This window comes from Ranitomeya variabilis, chromosome 4 (genome assembly GCF_051348905.1).
Source record: "Ranitomeya variabilis isolate aRanVar5 chromosome 4, aRanVar5.hap1, whole genome shotgun sequence".
Lineage (NCBI taxonomy): Eukaryota > Metazoa > Chordata > Amphibia > Anura > Dendrobatidae > Ranitomeya > Ranitomeya variabilis.
In genome coordinates, this window is record NC_135235.1 from 447,990,776 (window position 1) to 447,999,161 (window position 8,386).

Here is an 8,386-nt window from a genome sequence, read left to right on the forward strand (position 1 = left end):
ATGCTGAGTTCCTAACTGTCAGAACGATGAAAATCATCAGCTGGAGAGATTACAGAAACACAACATTGAGCTCCATATCTACAATAATCATATGGGCTGTGGGCCAGTTGGTCTTCCTCCTCCTGGGTACCTGGCAGTGTGCCTAGGTGCTCTCCATGGATACATGTGGGATCGAGGTTGATGGGACAAGAGCCAGGATAAATCTTAACCCCTAGTGGCACCTCTAAAATAAATAATCCTTCTCAGTAAATAAATGCTTCCCAATACGACTTCCACAGGAAAACTACGGTACACAATGAGACTGTCCAGAAAAATGCAGGTTTCCAGACTAAATATCCTCCTCACTTTGAAGGATGTATCAAATGCAGGATACTTTGTAACACACAGTTTCCTTACATCTCAAGACCAATGAAAACTTGGGTGGGAAGTATTTTTTATCCATTTTCATCCTCAGTAATAAATTGTGACATGGTCTATTATGCAGCAATAATGTTTTTGCATAATATTCAATTATGTTAATGAAAATCAAATTGACATCTTAAATACCATTTTTTTGCTCAAGTTTATCCTTTACTAAAGTATTCTTCACAACAATAATTGATAAAAGTTTTTACATTTTCAACTTCCTAGGGACCTTTGTAATAAGACCCCCTAATTGTGGAGATGCAAGTTCAGAGCACAGTGGGCGTTCTCCCTTCCATTCTCTCAATTTACCTAGCCCTTGTGCCTGTGTCATTTTACCTCTCCTTCTGTCAGGTCAGAAAAAAGTATGGGGAAAACATATGACTGAATAGAAAGTTGCTTTGCTGCCTGTACCTAGTAGGAGGACAGGAGGGTAAGTAGACGTATCAACTTAAAGGGAACCTGTCACCCGAAAATCGAAGATGAACTAAGCCCACCAGCATCAGGGGCTTAACTGCAGCATTCTGGAATGACAAAGTACGCCTGCGTCGGAGCTGCGGTGTGAAGACAAGAAGTGGATGTCATCGTAAGAAAATGGGAGGCCCTGGACCGTGACACCCATCGAACCCGGACCGCAGCGGGACCGCCCCTGGGTGAGTATAATCTAACCTCTTTTTCTCATCTTTCAGAATACATCGGGGGCTTATCTACAGCATTCCAGAATGCTGTAGATAAGCCCCTGATGCTGGTGGGCTTAGCTCATCTTTCGATTTTGGGGGTGACAGGTTCCCTTTCATTGAATTTTTTATTTTAACCTGAGTAGCTCCTCCAATTGCTGCTGGTTCTGTAACAGTTTTACTTTTTACTTTCGGCTCATCTGTTCCAAAGTTAAAATGGTGCAAATTTTCCCTTCAACCAACTGGACGTATAGCACTGAACTTCTCTGTGTGCGTTTGCTTTTTTGCCTCCAATGTTGGCCATTCGAAACACAGCCACAGTCATGGAGAAGTTCTGTGGTATATACCTAGTTGGTTGAAGGGAAAATCTTTATTAGGCCGGGAACACACATGCGAGAAATATTGCCGAGTCTCGCATGTTAATACCCGGTATTGCCACCGTCACTCAGGAGCGGAGCGTTAGGCCGCATAGCAATACATGCAGCCGCATGCTATGCTCCTGAGTGACGGCAGGAATGCCGGGTATTAACATGTGAGACTCGGCTGTATTTTTCGCATGTGAGATCCCGGCCTTACCGAGGTCATAACTTTGTAACTAAGAGGCACATAAAAAAAACTGTTTCAGAATCAATGGAACAGTGGTAATTGGAGGAGGTACTCAGTTTAAGTAGAAAAAAATCTAGTGAAAGATCCTGTTTAAATAAAGTCTGTCACCCCCAAAACTTGATTCAAGCTACTTACAGTCCACTATATAAGAATACTAAGCCACTATAAAAACTGTACCTGCAGTATAGATTTGCCTTCTTTAATTGTATAGAAAAACAATTTTATTGCCAAAGTCTTAGTGCACTGTTCCGTGCTCTCAATCAACATACCACCCTCTTACCCTTAGCTTGAGTGACCACCCTCGCTTAGCTAAAGTGAACATTGCCTGAATTGAGTTCCCAGCCCTGCACATCCACACTAACACCGCAAAAGCCCAGCAAGCATGCACACAATGTGCGCCTTTATCCCTGTCTCCTGTCTGCAGCTCCTGCCCACTGCACATAGGATTAGATAGCAGTGAGCAACTACTGCAGACAGGAGAGAGTGATGAGAGCACACTCTCTCCTGTCTGGAATAAAATGATTGCAAAGGATAATATCTTATTTATGTAATTACCTAATAATTGCGGTTATCAAAATCACCAACAGTGTTGGTATAAAAGTGCACTCTAAGGATATACAAATATGTTGTGCATTGTGCTTTTTTGTTTTATTGTAATGCAAACCACTTTTTCTTATTAAATATCCACCATGATTTTAAGGCCTCTCCACTATCATTCTAAGTTGCAGAGGGGGACTGGTGGCTTGGTAATGTGCTGGGCCATAAACCTCCTGGTTTGTCCTGCAGTCTTGGATGTCATTCCATGAGTGGCTGATGTTTTGAGCTAATCCTGATACTCTGGGGAATGCAGGGACGTATGGATGTTGGTTTCCTCATGGATGGGGATTTTATGACCTAAAGGCACATTCTTAAGTAAATTTTTCTCATACGAGTACTAAAAAAATCAGACAGTACTCAGATGACATCCATTTGCTGTCCATTTATCACAGATTGTTTGAAGCTTATGAAGCCTCCATCGTTTTTTTGTTCCAAGAAAAACTGATGAAGTTCTGACAAAACTGCTGAACACTGACCCAGGGGTGGATTAAGAGTAGCCAGTGTTCCGGGCAGTTTAGAAGCTTCCCCCAATTTATCATGTGATATGTGACATGACCCTCTTTGATAACTCATGTGATAAATCACGTCATTAACACACAGGTGATCTGATGCACACCTGTAGATGCAAAACAAGAGCAATAGAGTTGTGCTTTGAGCACCGTACACATTTATATAAGCCCCCATATAGCTCCCTAAATACAGTATGAGACATCACATAGCCTTTCTAGATACAGTATAAGGTCTCACATTGCTCCTTAAATACAGTATGAACCCTCATATAGGCTCCCTAGATATAGTATGACCCCTCTTACAGCTCCCTAGATATAGTATGAGCCCTCATACAGCTCCCTAGATATAGTATGAGCCCTCATACAGCTCCCTAGATACAGTATGAGCCCTCATATAGGCCCTATATACTATATGTGTTATGGAACTGCAGCACAGAACTAGGAGAGAAGAAGGAAAGCTGACCCTGCACTAGGATTAGGCTGAAACCCTACGATGGAGTGGGCGACCCATTCCTTGCGAAAAGACCCACCGATGATCCTAGTCTAAACTCAGCGAAGACCTATAGATAAGGGGAAGGAGGTCCCTAAAAGATCTAAGGACTGGGTACAAAAAACAGGTCACCTCCTAATAGGAAACACAGAGAAGGCTGCAGAAACAAACTGAAAACAGAAACTAAAGATAGCAGAACCAGGGATACCAGAACTGCAAAATATCAAACACAGAAAGCTATCTAAGCATCTAGCCAGAACGCAAGCGGACTAACACTGTTGTCCATCAAGGAATGGGAGGCAGGTGCTGGGTAATAAAGGGTGATACAATCACCTGACCAAGACAACCCAGCACCAGGGGAAAAAGAGCAGCAGCCAGAAAACCACAACAAGATGGCGGATGGTCAAACAAAACAGATTCTAACAGTATGAACCCCCACAAAGTTCTCCATACATACTGTATGAGCCCGCACATATCATCCCTTTATATAGTATGTGCCCTCACATAGCCCCTATAAACTGTATGAGCCCCATATAGCCTCCTTTATGCAGTATGAGCCCTCACATAGCCTCTAATATACAGTGTGAGCCCTCAGATAGCCTCCTATATGCAGTGAGCCCCCATATAGTCTCCTTTATACATGCAAACATGTCTTACACATTTTAAAAAAAGTATCACATACTTACATCACTGCCTTTCCCCCGCCGCTCTGCTTCGGTCGCTGGGGATCCACTTCTTCTTGTGGCCAGTTGATGATGTAATCACCTAGATGATTTTTGAGTACAAGAAAATGACGTGTGAAGGAGCCCTTGTATATACGGATTGGTGGTGGCAGATCCTTTGCTTAGCATATTACTTTGTTCTAAGAGCAATTCCTCTTGACATGGTCAGGTGCTCTGGGTGTGGCACAAACCTGATTTCAGACTGATGGAGTGTGAGGCTGAGTTCACATTGTGCGTGCCACCTCGTTCAGTGGCGTAACTTGAAGCTCACTGAGCCAAATGCAAAACACCCAACAGTATCTAAGCCATCACAAGTTCATATTAGTATTGGTCTTCCCTTATGGACCAAAAGGACCTTTTGAACCTCTCTTACACTAGACTCCCGTGAGGTATGCCTGCTACCCCTGCACCCACTATGGCTATGTAAGGGGGTGACAGGGGTGTTCATGTGCACATTTTACTGTAAGACAACTGTTACAGAATATTCGGACATGTGACTATATTGTATTTGCATAATGTGATTTTATTGTATTTTTGCATTAATGTGAAGTATAGAGGTGTATAGGACCATATAGGCACCAATGCTAAGTGATTAAAGTGCAAGGTTATTTATGTAGAAGATACAGTTGTGGGCAGAATAAGAAGCAGTTTTTAGACTACAGATAGACAGTTACTGTAGGTGCAATAGCACAAGGTACAGTTAATATGTTTGAGACCAGCCCAGCATGAGAGGGGATAGGGTCAGTTTAAAAGAAAAGGCATGTACTGGATTAAGCAGTTAGCATGAGAGTGAATATCTAAGACAGTGAGAGGTCCAAGTTGAAGTTTGGGTGCAATCTGTAGTGGGCCCCACAGAATACATATTATCCTGACAGCACAAATACCCACCAGAAGTCTTGCGGAAATCTCTGGGGAGTCCGGAGCCTGTGTCACGGAGTGGGCACTGGAAAGTGTGTACCATTCTCTTCTATGCGGAAGAAGTCGGATGGGTTAAAGCAAGAGGGAATGTTGGCGAGTCTCATAGAAGCTGCGTTGTCGGATGGGGAGTCTCTAGGACCTACAGAGTCTATTGATATAAGTATTGTCCGGGCGGAACAGAAGCTGCGCCTCACGATCTTTTGTGTGAACGGAGGCACAATTGGAGGGTGCTGTGCCCGATACCACATATTGCATGCTACTGCATCTGAACTGTCCAAGTAAATTGGACTTTGTTGAAACGAATCAAGTGTCTCCCAATGTGTATGGGACTGATCCTGGACCCATGGACATGGATGCAGTGGAATAGGGCACTGTTTGTTATTGGGGTGCCGGGTCATGGCTAAGCAGCAGCAGGCCACAGCACCAGCCCTGAGCCGGGCTTCAGTTGTACCCCTGACTACAGTAGCAGTGATAAGGTAATTATGTATTGCCTGACCATTAATACTAAACAGTTTAATCTGATATTGATCAGATTAAGAGCAAAACATAGATGTCAATTATGTCAAGGGTTTAACTAAAGGGGTGCAGAAGTGGCACCTATAACTTAGCCCTGGTGTCTTAAGGTACCGTTACACTAAACGACTTACCAACGATCACGACCAGCGATACGACCTGGCCGTGATCGTTGGTAAGTCGTTGTGTGGTCGCTGGGGAGCTGTCACACAGACAGCTCTCTCCAGCGACCAACGATCAGGGGAATGACTTCGGCATCGTTGAAACTGTCTTCAACGATGCCGAAGTCCCCCTGCAGCTCCCGGGTAACCAGGGTAAACATCGGGTTACTAAGTGCAGGGCCACGCTTAGTAACCCAATATTTACCCTGGTTACCATTGTAAAAGTAAAAAAAAAAAAAGTACATACTCACATTCAGATGTCTGTCACGTCACCCGGCGTCCACAGGGTTACGCGCTGCTGCTCAGAGCTTCCTGCACTGAATGTGTCAGCGCCGGCAGTAAAGCAGAGCACAGCGGTAACGTCACCGATCCAGCGATGGACAGCGGGTGATCAGCGACGAAATAAAGTTCTGGACTTCTAGCTCCGACCCGCGATATCACAGCGGGATCCAGATCGCTGCTGCGTGTCAAACACAACGAGATCGCTATCCAGGACGCTGCAACGTCACAGATCGTCGTCGTTCTCGCTGCAAAGTCGCTTAGTGTGAAGGTACCTTTAGGAAAACTAAAGGAAACATAATAAGACAACAGTATTATTAATGCCATGTGTTACGTGGGATCCTTGGTATAGGTTTTTGACTGAGAAATAGGAGCTTCAGTTATGCCAATAAACCCAGTATAAATCTGGCACCAAAATATTTTACCCTTAACTACATAGAAATTATATTAATTATTTATCTTATTTATTTTATTTATATATCATTTCATGTAACTTACAACCTGCTGTGTAATATTGTCTTTTTTTTTACTCTTCCACAAGACCACTCATGCTGGTATTTCCAGTCCTTTTTTCCCAATTTAATAGGAACCAGAACCCACTGCTGGGAGTATTTAAATAGTTAATAAAAAAGTGCCCAAATCCATCAGTCTGTTGGCAGCCTCTGCAAGTCTGAAACAGCAGTTTCAAGCAAGAACTATAACAAATCTTCCCCTTTGGGTTTATCTGGAGAGGAAATGACACATTATAAATCCAGAAGAAAAAGATCTCCTTTTTGCACCTCCTCCTTCTTTCTTCCTCATCCTTCCATGTAACCCCTCAATACATCCCCCATAAGACTGCTGGCACAAGATTTAACATCTAATTCAATATCTGAAGAGCCAATTTATCACAGAGCCATCCGCTAGCCCCGGCCTTGAGTAGAATAAACTGTGCAGATAGGATGGGAGAAGCACATGGGTACGGCCCATATACACAAACCTGTTCAACTAGCACTGGACCACGAAGCAACTGGACAGGATATGGTTATGATCGATGTTTCCTGAAAGCCATAATAGCATCAAATTTTGCATTGTTTTACAAAAGGTAAATTTTTCCTACTCAGTCATCCCTTCAACTTTGTGTCATCATTCACTGAACGTATGGCATTTTATTCATTGACCAGGAAGCTCATAATGAACATTGTTGGGTAATTAAGTAGCGCTAAAATAGCTAAAAGTGTCTTAAAATTAGGAATTTAATGTCAAGATGATGATGAAGCAAAGTCTATTTCTACGCAATCTAAATGTTATTTTTTCTTGAATCGTCCACAATTGAACACGCTCGTGAAGAGCCTTTTATATGGGATAAATAACATCTGTAAAAAAAAAACACTAGATCAGACGTTCCTAGTGATCAAACGATCAGTGATAATTAAATTATCATTGATTGCATCTTCTGATGAGCTACAAATGATCATTTGCCAGTATTATATCCACAGGTGTAAAAATGAGAAGAGGAGGAAAAACTGTGATCTCACAAATGATCTCTGTATGGAAAAACAAGAATATTGCACCTTAAGAATGCAAGTTTAACGATCGTTACAGACTTTCTATATCATTAATCGGCACTCATTTCAATAATTTAGTCAATGTGTAATATTTATATTATTTTCTTTAAAACTTTTCTTTATAAACTGTTCTCTTCCTCAGCATTATTTAGACATATCATCAATACACTTATTGGAGGCCGTAATGTATTCACTGGAAGACTGTCAACCAATGATATTTCTGTGAAAGCATTCTCTGCTATGGGACATAGAGAAATGGGACCCCCAGAGAAGCCAGGATGAGATTATACCAACCTTGACTTTTGCTAAGAAGTGACCCAGGCCTTCTTGCTTTAGAAGAGTTCAATTTGATTTTTAATGATACCTTTTTTTTTATAGTACTGCAAAAAATCAGCGGTGCAGTGTGAAAATCTTACGCCCCATGAAAAATCTGTACTATTACTTATTGCAGTGCAGTTATAATATGTGGCCACAGCCTTTGCACAGGCCATAAATAATAGTGCTGTCGTCTAATGGAGCAGAGGGGCTTTTGTGCTCCCTTAGACCTCAATACGCTAGTGTGTGCAAACAGTGCATGTTTTATATGGGTGCTTCTCCCAAAATTAGAATATCATCAAAAAGTTAGTTTACTTCAGTTCTTCAATACAAAAAGTGAAACTCATATATTATATAGAGTCATTACCAGAAGCGTCTTACCTGGGCCAAGGAGAAAAATGACTGGACTGTTGCTCAGTGTTCCAAGGTGTTTTCAGATGAAAGTTAATTTTACATTTCATTTGGAAATCAAGGTCCCAGAGTCTGGAGGAAGAGTGGAGAGGCCACAATCCAAGCTGCTTGAGGTCTAGTGTGAGGTTTCCACAATCAGTGATGGTTTGGGGAGCCATGTCATCTGCTGGTGTAGGTCCACTGTGTTTTATCAAGACCAAAGTTAACACAGCCATCTACTTCATGCTTCCCTCTGCCGA